We start from the raw sequence: 16,776 nt of genomic DNA on the forward strand, positions 1-16,776 counted from the left end.
CTCCTTCCCTTCCCTCCAGCCCAATTTCTTCCTTGAATCCCACCCTTGCCAAATATTCATAATGCATTCTGACCTTCCCTTCTCTGACTCTGAACCCTCTGTTCTCAGCAAAGGCCACAACCTCATTCCCTTATGTGCCTACCTTAATGAATTTTGAGCTGGGCATGACACTGCCCTCTTCTTCCATTGTCACAACCTCCATTCCCACTTCTTTGGCCAGGAGTCTTCCCCACTTAACAGGTCCTTTCACCTATTTACAATATTCTTCCTCCACCTGGATCCTTCCCTCTGACCTCTTACCCTCTTTAGGTGTTTTCAATGTCATGCCGGTAGTTCTTATTGGCCATCTCAATTCTCTGCTCTCCTCACTCTCTCCAACTCAGCTTCTTGCTGCACTCTGTTCTCTCAGGTCCAACCCTGACATCATCATCATCAAACACACTGACAAAGGTGGTGCTGTTGATGTCTGACGTACTGACCTCTATTTAGCAGAAGCCAAAGGCCAACTCTTTGATCCCCTATAAAAGTTGCAGGCTAGTTTTAAACAGTGATAGGAAGTCACAATTTTGGGACCACTCCAAGCAACCAATGAACAGAATGATCCATACCAGCTGCATGCAAAAATTATTCAAATAAGCAGAGAGCACAAAGTTGGCCTGTCGCCTACACTGCACTGCTATTCCCATGCCAGTTTTGGGGTGCTATCAAATTTAGATCACAAATTGACCATAGGTAATTCCAAACTAATTGGAAACATTGCACTGAAAGTAGTGATAAGTCACAATTTTACAAAAGCCTAATGCATGTTGGTACAGCAAAAATTTTTCAATCATTCTGTGCTCAACAATGTTCATTTGCACTTGTTTGTGATGATCTGCATTCCGAAGCAATCTTTCAGTCATCATTTGGCATCTAGTAGTGATCAAATGAAATCACTGATCTGAAATGAAATCACACAGCACTCAAACCACATAAATTGTGAACATTTACTTGCCTTCAAAGCAGTTAAAAGTGTTCAACTGACATCATTGGTGATCAAATATCATGGAAATGAAACTGAAAGAACATCATCAGCATCAAAGTGCTCAGTAGAAGATATTGAACTGACACCTCAAGTGATAAGACCCAGCTGATATAGTGCATGCTGTGTGTCGATTGCTTAACATAGGCCGGCATCTTCCAGCATTCCCACGGTGGGTTCCCCATGGAGGGGCTAGCGAACCACTGAATTCTTCATTCGGCAGGGTCGGAAGATTCCTCTGGCATCAGGGATTGGAAAATTGTGGCCATAGGGTCAGTGAACAAATCACTATGGTGAGTGTAATAGTGGGGCTGCAAGGATCTGAAGGAATAGTGCATTAAACAAATTTGGGCAAATTTTCCAAATAAAATTACTAATTGGTTCACGAAACAACAACAATGTGAATTTATATAGTGTTTTTAACATAATAAAAATGTGCCAGGAATGTTATCAGACAAAATTTGACAGAAGTCTACATTTATATCAGATCTCTCAGAAATGTTCTAAAGCATTTGTCATAACATCACATCTGAATGACAACACTGCTGATAATACACAGTAGATTATCTTGTATTATATATTGAGCTCCTGAAGCGGGGCTTTTGAACCCAAAATGTTAATTTTATGTGGGAAAAAGAACCATTTATATAATATTTAGAATCTTAAAAGGTGACTAGTCTATTCCATGATGAGTGAGAGATCCCTGTCAGGCACTTGAGAAATTAAACCAGATTTACATACTGTTGAACATAAAGTCTCCATGACCCAGAACTTGCGTTCCCTGGAATGTCGTACCCAGAAGGTACCCCAGAAGATGCACTGGGTCATGGGGACGTCCACCAGGCAAGGACTGTATGGGAATTGCCTGGGAAGTTTAAACTTATGATGGACAATTATCCTGCACCTGGAACCATCCAATGCTCCAATTTAAATCAGAGACTTAGGATGGTTCCGACTGTCTTAGCTGAATAGTTACCCGGAAAAAGTTAGAAAGATTAAATCCACTCCTAACTCCTGGGTAACTATGGTATTAACGCCACCAACATCCCACTGGACCCCTTGACTATGCCCCCACCAACCGCCCCCCAACTACTCCTCCACTGGAACACCCCTGATTACTCACAACCCCCCTGACTACCCACCCCATCCCCACCCAGCTATACCCCTACCCCCGAGTACCACTTCATACCGTCACCCCTCATGACCACCTGATGCCCCACCCCCCCGACCACCCTCACTCTCACAACCACCGCCTCGACCACACCCTGCCTGCCCCTTTCCCCGCTTCCTCTCTCCTCTTTTGCCCCTTTCCCACTCCCCTCCCTCCTCTTTCTCTGTCTCCCACCACCACCTCTGGCAAGGTCAGGTCATGGGGTCGGCTGGAACCGGAAGTGACAGAGAAGGCCTGCTCTGCTGCAATTTTCCAGCTGGCGTGGACCAGCAATGGCAGCAGGACAGAGTTCAGGTTGAGGATCAGGGGTGAGAGGGAGGTGGAGAGAGATGTCGAGCGGGGGCCTGGAGTTTAACAGGGGGCCCAATACCCGGAGTTTAGTGAGGGTCCCCCCCCCGCCCCCCAGGACCAGGTCCAAAGATCGGTGGAGAAGCAGAGGTCAAGGGTGGGTGGGGGGAGGGTGGTGTAGGCCTTGAGACTGGGAGACTGGGGAGGGGCATAGGCCCTTAGATGGGGGTGCCTGTTGTCTTGAGCGCGGGGTGGGGGTTGTGGGCCCTGAGACTGGAAGGATGGGATGGGGGTGGGGTGTAGACTCTGAGACTCTTGAGAGTTGAGGGAGGTGGTGGGTGTAGACCCTGAGACTATTGGGAGGGTGGTGGGGGGTGTGTTGGTGTAGGCACAAAATTGGGAATGGGATGTGGTTTAGGCCCAAGACTGCTGAGGAGTCTACTAATTTCTCAATGGTGCCCATATTAACTTTGATACGTACGTTGTCCCCCCCCCCAGTGTTGGTCGCCCTGGCAGAGTTGGTATAGCAGAGGTGCTGAAGAATGATTGGAAGGAAGGGGTAACATGTCATCGGATTTGGAAGGGGTGGGAAAAAATTATGAAAATAAGCAATAGAATTTGTTTATTTTTCCCAAAAAAACATGTAGGAAGCTGCAGTGATATCCTCCTGATCATTTTAATGCCTAATGATTGCATTTGATGCCTAATAATAGCTTCCACAAATCTAACAAGCTGTGGTGACCTTTGAATGCTTTTGAGCGCATTGTTGACTCTTGGAGTAGGTGGTTCCTTATGTTAACTGAACACTTAGTTGACGACAAATGAGCACGGTTTTTGTGATCAAGCCTCATCCCAAATTACACCATTTGATGATAAATGATGCTCCGACTTTTTGGAGCGCAATTAAATGCAGGATCAATGTCAAAATTTTCTGATAGGGTAATTCTCATTCATCTGGTAATGGTTAATTCAGCATCTGACCTTCTGCATACGACGGACAATTCCAAATGATGGCAGGAAAGTACATTTGTATTCAAAGTACAGAAACAACTGCTAGCTTCTCTGGGGCCAAAACCCAAGAGTTCAAGAACCATCCCTTCTTCAATGCGTTTCAACCGGTAATATTTGAATCTGTAAACTTAGGAGGAGGTTCTAATAGTACCTAATTGTCTTCCAATTCCCATTCCTACAGCTAGCACACCTGCAAGCTATTTCTCCTAGCTGGTCAATCTGGCTGTTTAGTTTATTAATACCTAATGAGAGGCAGCAAGCACAAATTCAAAGGTGCTTCTGGGCTTCCAATGTTTATTTTTTCTCTAGAATAATCAATTAATAATAGGCTTAATTTCAGGTTAAATTAGATTCAAAAGATTGCAGACTCTAATTCCCATTTGTTAATTGAGTGCAGTTGGAATCTGGTTCAATGGAAATGATGTTTTTTTTAAAAAGGGGCCTTTAATAAAAAGAATGTTAACAGGTTTTCCCTCCATTGCTTCAAGTTAGCTAAAATGCAAAATCCATTCTTTTACTGTGCTCTGTTTAATATAGGTTCAATTAAACTGTGTTTTGGATTGAGTATTTAATATCCTTCTAACTTACCTAATAACCAAAAAATAGCAACAGAAAATTACATAAATCACACCAGTATATCAACATTTGCATCTCTTCACAAATTACCCCCAGCAGAGTATCGTAATGTGCATCCATTTATAAAAGGTGCAGGTTCTTTTCATTTGAAATCTCTATTCTATCACTAAACAGTATTCCTGACTAATGAGAAATGCCAGAACATTTCATAAAATAAGCAATTTTCATAATTATTTATCAGTAATTTCTGAGTAATTACTAGCAGATGCCTTACTTTTCATACACATTATGGGACAGCAGAAGAGAAGCATAAATTTTTCTGTGGAGTTTCAGAGAATTATGAAAAACACAGGCATGTATCTGGGAGGCAACAACACCAAGATTTTTGGAGAGGAGACAGAGATTTTAGGTGGGGTGATAGCTTGCAAAGAATGGAGGAGATGGTGAATTTTTTTTGAAGAAGCAGGATGATGATGGCAGTTTTGAAAGGTAGTGAAACAGTGCTTGAAGAAAGCAGACCATTTATAACGTCAGTTAGCATGGGGGCTAGAAAAGAAAACTGGTAGTCAGCAGTTTAATACTAATGGGATTAAAGGAGCAGGAGGAAGTGATTCTCCTGGATGATATAAGCTCGAAGAAGGCAAATCTGGAGATAGGAGTTAAACTAAAGAGAAAAGGGGATTCAGGCAAGGGTGAGAGGCAGCTTGGGAAGTTTGGCTTGGTGGCAAGAGAAATGGGGGGAAAACAGCAGATGCAGCTGAACTTATGCTTCCTTTATGTCAAAGAAGCCAGTGAGCTCCTCACACTTGGTGAGGGTGGTGGAGATGGAGGAGGCAAGCCTCTAATAATGCAGAAAACCATTTATTGGTATTATTCAAAAGAATTTGCTTACTAGAATGAAGATTCTTATCTATCAGACTTATTATTATATAAAAAGCATTTTATTTATTTTCCAAATATCCTACTCTATTCAACAGTTATTCACAGCCAAGTGGGTGGGCAGATGACCTGTTTCTGGCCCTTTCCATGTGCTAAGGCATGCATGAGAGTGCCCCAATGTGACTCACTCACTAATTTCCTCTCTGTGGGGAAAAGACAGGCACAAGCTACATGATGTCACTCTGTTCCATGGACTGTTGAAGTTCCAATATTTTGAACCACTCTGCATCCCAAATCCTCTTGAAAGATAAGCTTCTGAAAGTACTCTGGCAAGCTCCTCTCAGAAGTCAATGAGAGTTTTTAAAAATAAATTTCTTGTTATTTACAGCTACCTTTGTTCTTGTGCTGATGTCAGTGGACAGTCTCTACCGAAAGTTTAAAGAAAGATGTGCCACAACCGCCATGAGATCTGTAAACAAAGAGCTGTGCTATTGTATTGTTTATGACATTTCAACAGCTTTTAATCAACTCTGGTGTTCAACTAAAGAGTTTAGCAACTCTGAAAAACGCATGTTAAATATTGGTGTTAATATATCTCCTGTAATGGACAATGACAGGCCCTTTAATGCAACTGGGAAATTACCTCACTTGAGATTTTATTTCAGCTTTTCATGAATTCACTGCACCTATGGTACTGGGTTTGTAACCTCAAGATCAAGTGTTCAAATCTCACAATGGCAAACTATGAAACAATGTAACTTCATCTGAAACAGATGGAAATGTGTATGTACTCGAAAGAGTTACACTGTTAAGGATTTAACACTTCTACATTTAACACCCTACAACACTAAATTAAGCATGTTGACACTTACCCCGACCTTAGCACAAGAAAACTGTTACATTGTTGCCTTGCCAAAATAACTCCCTTATTACCAATTTTACCATTACTTGGAGCAGAACGAACGGATTAAATAACTAATGTTATGTTTGAAGCTACAATATACATCAGACCGTGACTGGCACCTAACAGAGTGAAAAGCTATTCTCCAACAAATCGAGTGCGACTGATAAGAATTAGCTGATCAAAGTATTGGATAGTGTGACTGTTTTATATCCCAAATGCTACACTTTAGTTCCACATCAATTACAAGACATAGTTCCACACTCAAGTGACAAGAAACAACTTACCACGAATAGTTGAAAGGATGTTTATTGGCGAAAAACAGTCTCAAGAAATTTAAACAACGTATTACTCCTGTAACAAAAGAGAATGTTATTGGGGTTGAAGCTGATGGCCAAAACTCCAAAGAGTTGTGCAATAGAAATTAACTAGGCTGTATTTATTAACGAGCCTGTTACTGATATTTTCCCTTCAATATCCAGTAAAATCAAAATGATAATCGCAAATAGATTTTTCTTCAGGCTTTTCTTGGTCCTTTTGGAAACCTACACAACTTTCCAAAATTAGGAGAAAATCAACTGCGATTTTGAAACTGCGGTTCCCTCCTGAAAATCCTGGATGTAAAGATCAGCCGCATTTCACCTCTTCTAGCTATGTACTGCAAACATAACTGAAAAGCAAATTGCTGCTTCCATGCAATAAATGACACAGGGAAAGCGGGGAGTTATTGCTACACTTCGCACATCTGCCCACAAAGCATCTCAGCTGACAGCTGTGGTATTTCTGCAGATGTTGCCCCTGCTCAGGCTGTAATCTTTGATCCCGTTTCCGCAAATCAGTGTTTGCTGCCCGACCCTGGCTTCCTCTCGTCTATCGACAATACATCGAGGACATACCTTCCACCGTGGTCTAGCGAAGATCAGTGTAAAGTGCAGCTACCTGCGCTCCGGTGCAGTTATCACAAGCAAATCACAGTGGCCGCTTGGCCGGCGGTGCGAAGATCGGTCGGGAAAGACCGGACCGGATTTGATCGGATTGGCAGCAGTTTGTACCCTCCCGGTCCGCGCTAGATCCCACAGTCCAACAAATGCAGCAACATCAACTGCGAACAACAGCGTCTCCTGCTGTCTCACCCAGGGCGCCAGCAACACTTAGTTTTAATAATCCACTGAAAATTAATGCAATTGATATAAAGGATATTTATTAGACAATTCAAGATATTATTAATGAGGATATGGGTACAAAGCTGGTAAAACTCGTGCTTGACGAGATATTAGAAATTTTATAAAAATGGCGACAAGAACATAGAAAACTATCAGTAATAATTAAAAGAACAGTTGATGGAGATACTTTTAGTGCCTATAAAATACATGCACTTTATTTAAAAAATGGAAGGAGTTCCCCACCTTGTATAACTTAACATCTCAAACGAAATAAACATGATCCTAAACCGAATAACAAGTAAATTACAAGTGTGACAAAGGGGGGAAAGAGCCAGGCCATATGCCACAGAAATAAAGTAGAAAGGGCTCACTGGGAGGAATGTGCAGACGCGCATTAAATGAAGGATTAAGACAGCAGTCAGACAAGAGTTGAAACCATAAACGATGGAGAATAGCCTTGAAAACGAGGCTGGACACAAAATAGTAAATATGCTGAATGATTATTTCTTCCAAGTATTCACAAGGGAAAACATGAACAGCATGTCCTTTCTGAAGATATCCAAATAAAATCAATTACTTCATTATAAATGAGTTAGAAGTCCTCAAAAGAAAGGCTTTAAAACAAATGAATCCACAGGGAAAAATAATACTTCTAGAATTCTAAGAGAAGGAGATTTGTGAGATATTGACAATCATAATGAGGGAATCAGTGGGATAATTGGGGAGGTAGGAGTAGACTTGAAAGAGACTAACATGGTGCCTATATGCAAAAATAGTGATAAAACAGGTGTAGGCAACTACAAACTTATTTGTGTTACTTCCATTCCATGCCCATAATATAATAGAATTTACCCTGCAATTTGAGAAGAAAAAGCTGGAATCAGATGTAACGGTATTACAGTTGAATAAAGGCAACTACAGAGACATGAGGAAGGAGCTGGCCAGAATTGACTGGGAGATGAGCCTAACAGGAAAGACAGTGGAACAGCAATGGCAGGAGTTTCTGGGAGTAATTTGGGAGACACAGCAAAAATTCATCCCTAGGAAGAAGGAAGCATACTAAAGGGAGGACGAGGCAACCATGGCTGACAACGGAAGTCAGGGACAGCATAAAAGCTAAAGAGAAAGCATACAATGTGGCAAAGAGCAGTGGGAAACCAGGGGATTGGGAAGCCTACAAAGACCAACAGAGGACAACTAAAAAAGAAATAAGGAAGGAGAAGATTAAATATGAGGGTAAACTAGCCAGTAACATAAAAGAAGATTGTAAGAGTTTTTTCAGATATATAAAGGGTAAGCGAGAGGCAAAAGTGGACATTGGGCTGCTGGAAAATGACACTGGAGAAGTAGAAGTGGGGAACAAAGAAATGGCGGAGGAACTGAATAGGTTCTTTACGTCAGTCATCGCGGTAGAAGACACGAGTAACATCCCCAAAGTTCAAGAGAGTTGGGGGGCAGAGGTGAGTACGGTGGCCATTACCAAGGAGAAGGTGCTAGGAAAACTGAAAGGTCTGAAGGTGGATAAATCACCTGGACCAGATGGATTACACCCCAGAGTTCTGAAGGAGATAGCTGAAGAGATAGTGGAGGCGTTAGTGGTGATCTTTCAGGAATCACTGGAGTCAGCGAGGGTCCCAGAGGACTGGAAAATCGCTAATGTAACCCCCCTGTTTAAGAAGGGAGTGAGGCAAAAGACGGGAAATTACAGGCCGATTAGCCTGACCTCGGTTGTTGGTAAGATCTTAGAGTCCATTATTAAGGATGGGATTTCAGAATACTTGGAAGTGCATGGTAAAATAGGGCAAAGTCAGCATGGTTTTATCAAGGGGAGGTCATGCCTGACAAATCTGTTAGGATTCATTGAGGAGGTAACGAGTAGGTTAGGCAAAGGCGAGCCAATGGATATTATCTACTTGGACTTCCAGAAGGCCTTTGACAAGGTGCCGCATAAGAGGCTGCTCGGTAAGATAAGAGCCCATGGTGTTAGAGACAAGGTGCTAGCATGGATAGAAGATTGGCTGTCTGGAAGGAGGCAGAGAGTGGGGATGAGGGTGTCCTTCTCAGGATGGCGGCCGGTGACTAGTGGAGTTCCGCAGGGGTCAGTGTTGGGACCACAACTTTTCACTTTATACATTAATGATCTAGATGAAGGAACTGAGGGCATCCTTGCTAAGTTTGCAGATGATACAAAGATAGGTGGAAGGACAGGTAGTATTGAGGAGGTGGGGAGGCTGCAGAAGGATTTGGACAAGTTAGGAAAATGGGCAAAGAAGTGGCAGATGGAATACAACGTGGGCAAGTGTGAGGTCATGCACTTTGGTAGGAAGAATAGAGGCATGGACTATTTTCTAAATGGGGAGAGAATTCAGAAATCTGGAGTGCAAAGGGACTTGGGAGTTCTAGTCCAGGATTCTCTTAAGGTTAACTTGCAGGTTGATTCGGTAGTTAGGAAGGCAAATGCAATGTTGGCATTTATTTCGAGAGGACTAGAATATAAAAGCAGAGATGTGCTGCTGAGGCAGACCACATTTAGAATATTGTGAGCAATTTTGGGCCCCATATCTCAGGAAGGATGTTCTGGCCATGGAGCAGGTCCAGAGGAGGTTCACGAGAACAATCCCAGGAATGAAAGGCTTAATGTATGAGGAACGTTTGAGGACTCTGGGTCTATACTCGATGGAGTTTAGAAAGATGACGGGGGATCTGATTGAAACTTACAGAATACTGAAAGGCCTGGATAGAGTGGACATGGGGAAAATGTTTCCATTAGTAGGAGAGACTAGGACCCGAGGGCACAGCCTCAGAGTAAAGGGAAGACCTTTTAGAACAGAGATGAAGAGAAATTTCTTTAGCCAGAGAGTGGTGAATCTATGGAATTCATTGCCACAGAAGGCTGTGGAGGCCAGGTCATTGAGTGTATTTAAGACTGAGATAGATAGGTTCTTGATTGGTAAGAGGATCAAAGGTTACGGGGAGAAGGTGGGAGAATGGGGTTGAGAAACTTAGACATGATTGAATGGCGGAGCAGACTCGATAGGGCGAATGGCCTAATTTCTGCTCCTATGTCTTATGGTCTTATGAAGGATAATGGAATTAATTATCAAGACAAAATATGAGGACTATCTGTACAATACACAATAGTTAACATGGATTCAGAAGCAGACGATCCTACCTGGCCAACTTTGTCACCTTCTTTGAGGAATTGACAAACCAAGTGGACTGGGAATTATGATAAAGTGTACCCGGTTTCCAAAAGAACTTTAGTTGAGAGGATAAAATTATGACAGACTTAGATACAGTGAACAGGAAGGATCTATTTTCCTTAGTGAATGGTCAACAACCAATGGGCAAAGATTTAAAGTAGAAGGATTTGAGGATGTAGTGCCAAATTTTGAGGTGCAGGAGCTTTAAGAAAATGTGTGTTGGCCATATAATTTCTAAATCTATTATTACTTTTTTTCCTAATTATTAATCATTTGAGTACCCAAACGCCAGTAAAATATGCTTTTTAAGTGAAAAATATTAGTGCTGGTAGGCATTTTATTTCTAACCATGTGATCTTTGGAATCATTAGTCTTTAGCATAGCTAGAATTTCATTATGCAACAGTTTAATTATTTAATTCAAACCTATTAAAAACATGAATTACAGAAAACTTTATTTACTTCTGACTGGGGAATGGTATATAGAGGAACCACTGCTTTTCTTGATTTATATTTATAACCTAGACCTGGGTGTACAGGGCACAATTTCAAAATTTGAAGATGATGCAAGGCTTGGAAGTATTGTGATCTGTGAGGAGGGTAGTGATAGACTTCAAGGGGATATACACAGGCTGCTGGAAGGGACAGACATGTGGCAGATGAAATTTAATGTAGGGGGAGGATGAGGGAGGGAACTGGGGAGGGGGAAGAGAAAGAATGTGGGGTTGGAGGGGAATGAGACAGGGGAGGAATGGGGTAGGGGAAGGATTTGGAGGGAGGTGAAGAATGGAGGCTTTGGGGGGAGGGTAGGGAATAGAGACGGGAGGAAGGTGGGATTAGGGGGAAAAATGGTCAGTGGCAAGGAAGGAAGGGGGTGGATTCTGATCCATTTCCCCAGGTTACTGGGTTGGGGAGTGTAGAGCAGCCTCTGGGAGGTGTATTTAAATACAGGTTGTGAATTCCACAGTCAGGAGGTAGGGCTGAGGAACTGTCACCAAGCAACAGCCCCTAGTGAATCCTCAGATAATACGCTTCATCATTTACTGAATGAACAAAGTACAAGCAGATTGGTGCAAAGTAATGTTCCCCTTAGAGCTAACTTCCCTCCTTAATAAAGAGCTAACACACAAAAAAATTGCAAAATAGATGCTACAATTCTGAATATTTTTAGAAAACAGAAAATTGTGCAAATACTCTGCAGGTCTGGAAGCATCTGTGCAGGGAGAAACAGAATGGCTTCAGGTCCATGACCTTTCCTAAGTACAGTACTGGAAAATGTTTTTAGAGACGCAACAGGTAACAGCATATCAGCGCCAGGCTAAGTTAAGCTTTTGCAAATGTGCTAAATGGAAACATCTCAATATTAAACTGACCCAAAATAAGTTCCGGGAATGGACTTAGGTGCCTCTACAGATCTCCAAGTGCCTGATCTTGGCCATAAAATCAGTCAGTCAGTCACTTAACACTCAGTGATCAGACAAATGCAGTATATGGAACTCAAAGATTACTTTAAATGGAAAGAGAGCCATAGTAATGAGAGATGACCCCAATTCCCCCATACACTGTGAGTGCAGTTTACTCGCCTTAATACAAACTCAGGACCCACGAAGCAAAGTGGTAAACCCTTGTTCTTGTTGCAAAGCCTTACCCGAACAAGATTTTCTTGTTAATCACTTATTGCTTTGGTGTTGGGGTTAGGAGAGAAAGTGAAACAGTTTCATTGGACTGTTACTATTCTTTCTGTCATTAAACAGTCCAATAAGTTATTTTTTAAATGAAAAAAAATGCTTCCAATTAAATTTGCCTGGGAACTTCTTGAATTTGAAACACTGAAAAGTGGCTCATGATGCTTATTTTCTTTGCCCTGCTCGACCGGCCCCATCCCTGTGAAACTTCTTCACCAATCATGACGCTCACAAAAACCTTTTCTGGCCAATCCCAGAGGGCATGTAACTTTCATACCAGAGTGTATAATTAGCAGGGAAAAGAGTGCGCAAAAAAAAGGACATTAATTGGTTTAAACATCAGTTGCATCCTCCTCCTGCCACCTTCAGGACACATACAAATTGTTTTATACTCGGCATTGTCTATATATTTTTTTTGGTAATTGATGGTTCCCTAATTGCATTCAGGTCCCCAATCACTGACATTTGTACTCTTCATGCTCATTTCAGACGGTTATACGTTCTAATTGTTATAGTTTCCCACCCATTTGGATATTGTTCAATTAACATATTACTGCTGCACAAAAATGTGCCAAGACATCAGAACAAGTGTGAAGGGATTTCTCAAAGCATGACACACCATGAGAGAAGACATGGCAGTGGGCACAGGAATTGATGTCAAAACTGATATAATGCTTGACTTGTGTTAATAAGCTTTGTATTAATAATGGTAAAGACTTCAGAACTACATTTTTTGCATCCTTTGCTACAATTTTTGTTCAAGTGGTTTATCCGGTTTGGGACCCTTTGTAACATTCTTTTTCTAGCGCCACCCGATTGTAAATTGAAATTGTGAAAAGCGGACTTACTGGCAATTTTTGTAAATTCGTACTTCTTGGTTTAATAGTCTGAGAAAATTCAAAAGAACTCAGTGGCTCACCAGTAAATAAATGGCCCAGTAATCTGAAAATTAACTAACTACTATGGATTGGTCACCTGTAGTTTAAAATGTGTTTAAAAGGACAAACTGATTCTAAAAGTCTTTCACTTCAACTCTTTAATGTGCACTTCTTCAGAACAAAAGAAATAATTCCATCTTTAAAATAAAATCCATCAATGCTTTCGAGAAAATTACAGAAAGGATTTAGTTTATCTGTGATTTGGTTCATTGTAAAATTGACATTTATGGAACCAAATAATGATTCCTACTCCCCCTTCACCTCAACCCTCTCTGCTCACCCCAACAACCCTCTCAACTTCTCCAGGAGCAGCACAGCAACGAGTGAAATTGACCTGACAGGCCAGCTTCAAGAGTTCTGAGTATTTTTTAAGCCGGTCTGTCAGCTGCTAAGCTCTGCTGCTCAACGTTGATGGTGAGAACTCCATTTAAAACACAGAGCCTGGGCCCCCCAAGCCCCTGGGACCCAATGTTTTGAACTGTCTGCACTCGCCTCTCCTGGGCCTTAGTTGGAGGTGCTGGAGCGGCGCCTACACCCCTGGTAGGTGGTGAGGTTCCGGAAATTACTAAGAGAGCAGCAAAGGAGGACCAAGAAACTAAGAAGGAGAAAGTAAACTTAACAGAAACATAAAAAAAATTGAAAAAGCTTCTATCAGTATGTAAAAAGGAGAAGGTTAGCAAAGACAAATGTGGGTCCACTACAGGCAGAGACAGGCGAATTTATAATGGTGAATAAGGAAATGACAGAGAAACTAAACAAATACTTTGTGTTTGTCTTCAGGGAGGACGATAGAAAAAAATTCCCGGGAATACTAGAGAACCAAGGGACCAGGGAGAATATGGAACTGAAAGAAATTAGTATTAGTAAAAAAAAATAGCAGCGGAGAAATTACTGGGACTGAAAGTTGATAAATCCCCTAGGGGACCTGATGATCTGCATCGAGCTACATTTTAGAATTCCAAAATTCAATGGATTCTGGAATAGTTCCTGCAGATCAGAAGGTGGTAAATGTAACCCCACTATTTAAGAAAGGAGGGAGAGAGAAAATGGGGAACTACAGACATCGGTAGTAGAAAAAAAATGCTAGAACCTATTATAAAGGATGTGATAACTGGACACTTAGAAAATAATGGTCCGATTGGGCAGAGTCAACATGGATTTATGAAAAGGAAACCATATATGAAAAACCTGTTAGAGTTTTTTGAGGATGTAATTAGCTGAATAGATAAGGGGCAACTAGTGAATGTGATGTATTTGGATTTTCAGAAGGTTTTAATAAGGTCCCACACAGGTGGTTAAAAAGCAAAATTAGAGTACATGGGATTGGGGTATTTACTGGCATGGATTGAAGATTGGTTAACAGACAGAAAACAGAGAATAGGGATAAACTGGTTATTCTCAGGTTGGCAGGCTGTAGTTGTGGGGTACTGTAAGGATTCAGCAATGGTAATGCCATTGAATGTCATGGGGAAATGATTAGATTCCCTCTTTTTGGGGATGGTCATTGCCTGGCACCTGTGTGGCACGAATGCTACTTTCCACTTATCAGCCCAAGCCTGAATGTTGTCCAGGCCTTGCTGCATATGGACATGATCTGCTTCAGTTGAGGAGCTGCAAATGATGCTGAACATTATGCAATAATCAACGAACATCCCCACTTCTGACCTAATGATGGAGGGAAGGTCATTGCTGAAGATGATTGGGCCTAGGACACTACCTTGAGAAACTCCTGCAGTGATGTCCTGGGGCTGAGATGATTGACCTCCAACAACCACAAGCATCATCTTTTGTGCTAGGTATGACTCAAACCAGTGGAGAGTATTGGCCGATTCCCATTGACCCCAGTTGATAGCGCTGTTTATGGCACGTTCCATCGCTTGGCTGATGATTGAGAGTAGACTGATGGGGCAGTAATTGGCTAGGTTGGATTTGGCCTGCTTTTTGTAAACATGACATACTTGGGCAATTCTCCGCATTGCCGGATAGATGCCAGTGTTGTAGCTGTACTGGAATAGTTTGGCTCGGGGCAAGGCTAGTTCTGGAGTGCAAGAATTCAGTACTATTGCCAGAATGTTGTAAAGTCCCATAGCCTTTGCAGTATTTGGTGCCTTCAGCAATTTCTTGATACCATGTGGAGCGAATTGAATTGGCTGAAGACTGGCATCTGTGATGCTGAGGACCTCAGGAGAAGGCTGAGGTACATCAGCCACCTGGCACTCCAATGCTTCAGCCTTGTCTTTTGCACTGATGTGCTGGGCTCCCCTACCATTAAAGATGGGGATTTTTGTGGAGCCTCCTCCTCCTGTTAGTTGCTTAATTGTCCACCACCATTCACCACTGGATGCGGCAGGACTGCAGAGCTTAGATCTGATCCATTGGTTGTGCGTTTGCTTAGCTCTGTCTATCACATGCTGCGTTTTCTGTTTGGCAAGCAAGTAGTCCTATGTTGTAGCTTCAGCAGGTTGACCAGGTCATTTTTAGATATGGCAGGTGCTGATCCCGGCATGCCCTCTTGCACTCTTCGTTGGACCAGGGATGATACCCGTCTTGATGGTAATGGTAGAGTGGGGTATATGCTGGGCTATGAGGTTTCAGATTTGGGTCAAGTATAATTCTGCCACTGCTGATGGCCCACACACTTCATAGATGCCAAGTTTTGAGCTGCTAGATCTGTTCAAAATCTATCCCATTTAGCACGATGGTAGTGCCACACAGCACGATGGAAGGTACCCTCAATACGGAACTTTGTTTCCACAAGGACTGTGTGGTGGTCACTCCTACTGATACTGTCATGGGCAGATGGATCTGTGATAGGTAGATTGGTGAAGATGAGGTCAAGTAGGTTTTCCCCTCTTGTTGGTTCCCTCACCACCTGCCGCAGACCCAGTCTAGCAGCTATGTCCTTTAGGACTCAGCCAGCTTGGTCAGCTGTGGTGCTGCTGAGCCACTCTTGAAGTCCCCCATCCATGGTATATTCTGTGCTCTTGCCACCTTCAGTGCTTCTTCCAAGTGGTGTTCAACATGGAGGAGCACTGATTCATCAGCTCATGGCGAGTGGTGGGTGGCAATCAGGTTTCCTTGCCACTGTTGGATCTGATACCATGAGACTTCATAGGATCCAGAGTCAACATTAAGGACTCCCAACACACCTCCCTGCTGACTGTATACCACCGTGGTGCCACCTCTGGTGGGTCTGTCCTGCCGATGGTACAGGACATACACAGGGATGGTGATGGTGCTGTCTGGGACATTGTAAGGTAAGATTCCGTGAGCATGACTATGTCAGGCTGTTGCTTGACTACCCTGTGGGACAGCTCTCTCAGTTTTTGTACAAGACCCCAGATGTTAATAAGGAGGGCTTTGCAGAGTCGACAGAGCTGATTTTGCCGATTCTGGTGCCAAGGTCGATGCCGGGTAGCCTGTCTGGTTTCATTACTTTTTGACTTTGCAGCAGTTTGATACAACTGATTGGCTTGCTAGGCCATTCCAGAAGGCATTTAAGAGTCAACCACATTGCTGTGGGTCTGGAGTCACATGTAGACCAGACCAGGTAAGGGTGGCAGATTTCCTTCCCTAAAGGGTATTCGTGAACCAGATGGGTTTTTACGAGAACCAATGATAGTTTCATGGTCATCATTGCTGAGACTAACTTTATAATTCCAGCTGCCATGGCAGGAGTTGAACCCATGTTCCCAGAGCATTAGCCTGGGTCTCTGGATTATTAACAAAGTGACGTTACCACTACTCCAACACCTTCACTCAGAGGGTAGGGAATATTTGGAATTCTCTACTCATGAGCTGTGGAGGTGCAGTCATGGAGTATATTTAAGACAGAGGTCAATAGATTTCTAGATGTTAAAGATATCAAGGAGTATGGGAATACTTCGGGAAAATGGCATTGGAGGTAGATTAGCCATGATCTAGTTGAATAGTGTTGCAGG

The 16,776-nt window shown here is 42.5% G+C and overlaps 1 long non-coding RNA gene across 1 annotated transcript; it reads right to left on the minus strand.

The window, feature by feature from the left end:
- Nucleotides 1-1,121: 1,121 nt before the first annotated feature.
- LOC121284087 lies at nt 1,122-6,831 on the minus strand. Its single transcript, XR_005944427.1, has 4 exons — nt 6,744-6,831; nt 6,135-6,201; nt 5,339-5,415; nt 1,122-1,342 (listed from the first exon to the last, which is right to left on the minus strand). It is a non-coding gene; the product is annotated as an uncharacterized LOC121284087 (long non-coding RNA).
- Nucleotides 6,832-16,776: the final 9,945 nt, after the last annotated feature.

Source organism: Carcharodon carcharias, chromosome 11, assembly GCF_017639515.1.
Source record: "Carcharodon carcharias isolate sCarCar2 chromosome 11, sCarCar2.pri, whole genome shotgun sequence".
In the NCBI taxonomy this organism is placed as follows: Eukaryota; Metazoa; Chordata; class Chondrichthyes; order Lamniformes; family Lamnidae; genus Carcharodon; species Carcharodon carcharias.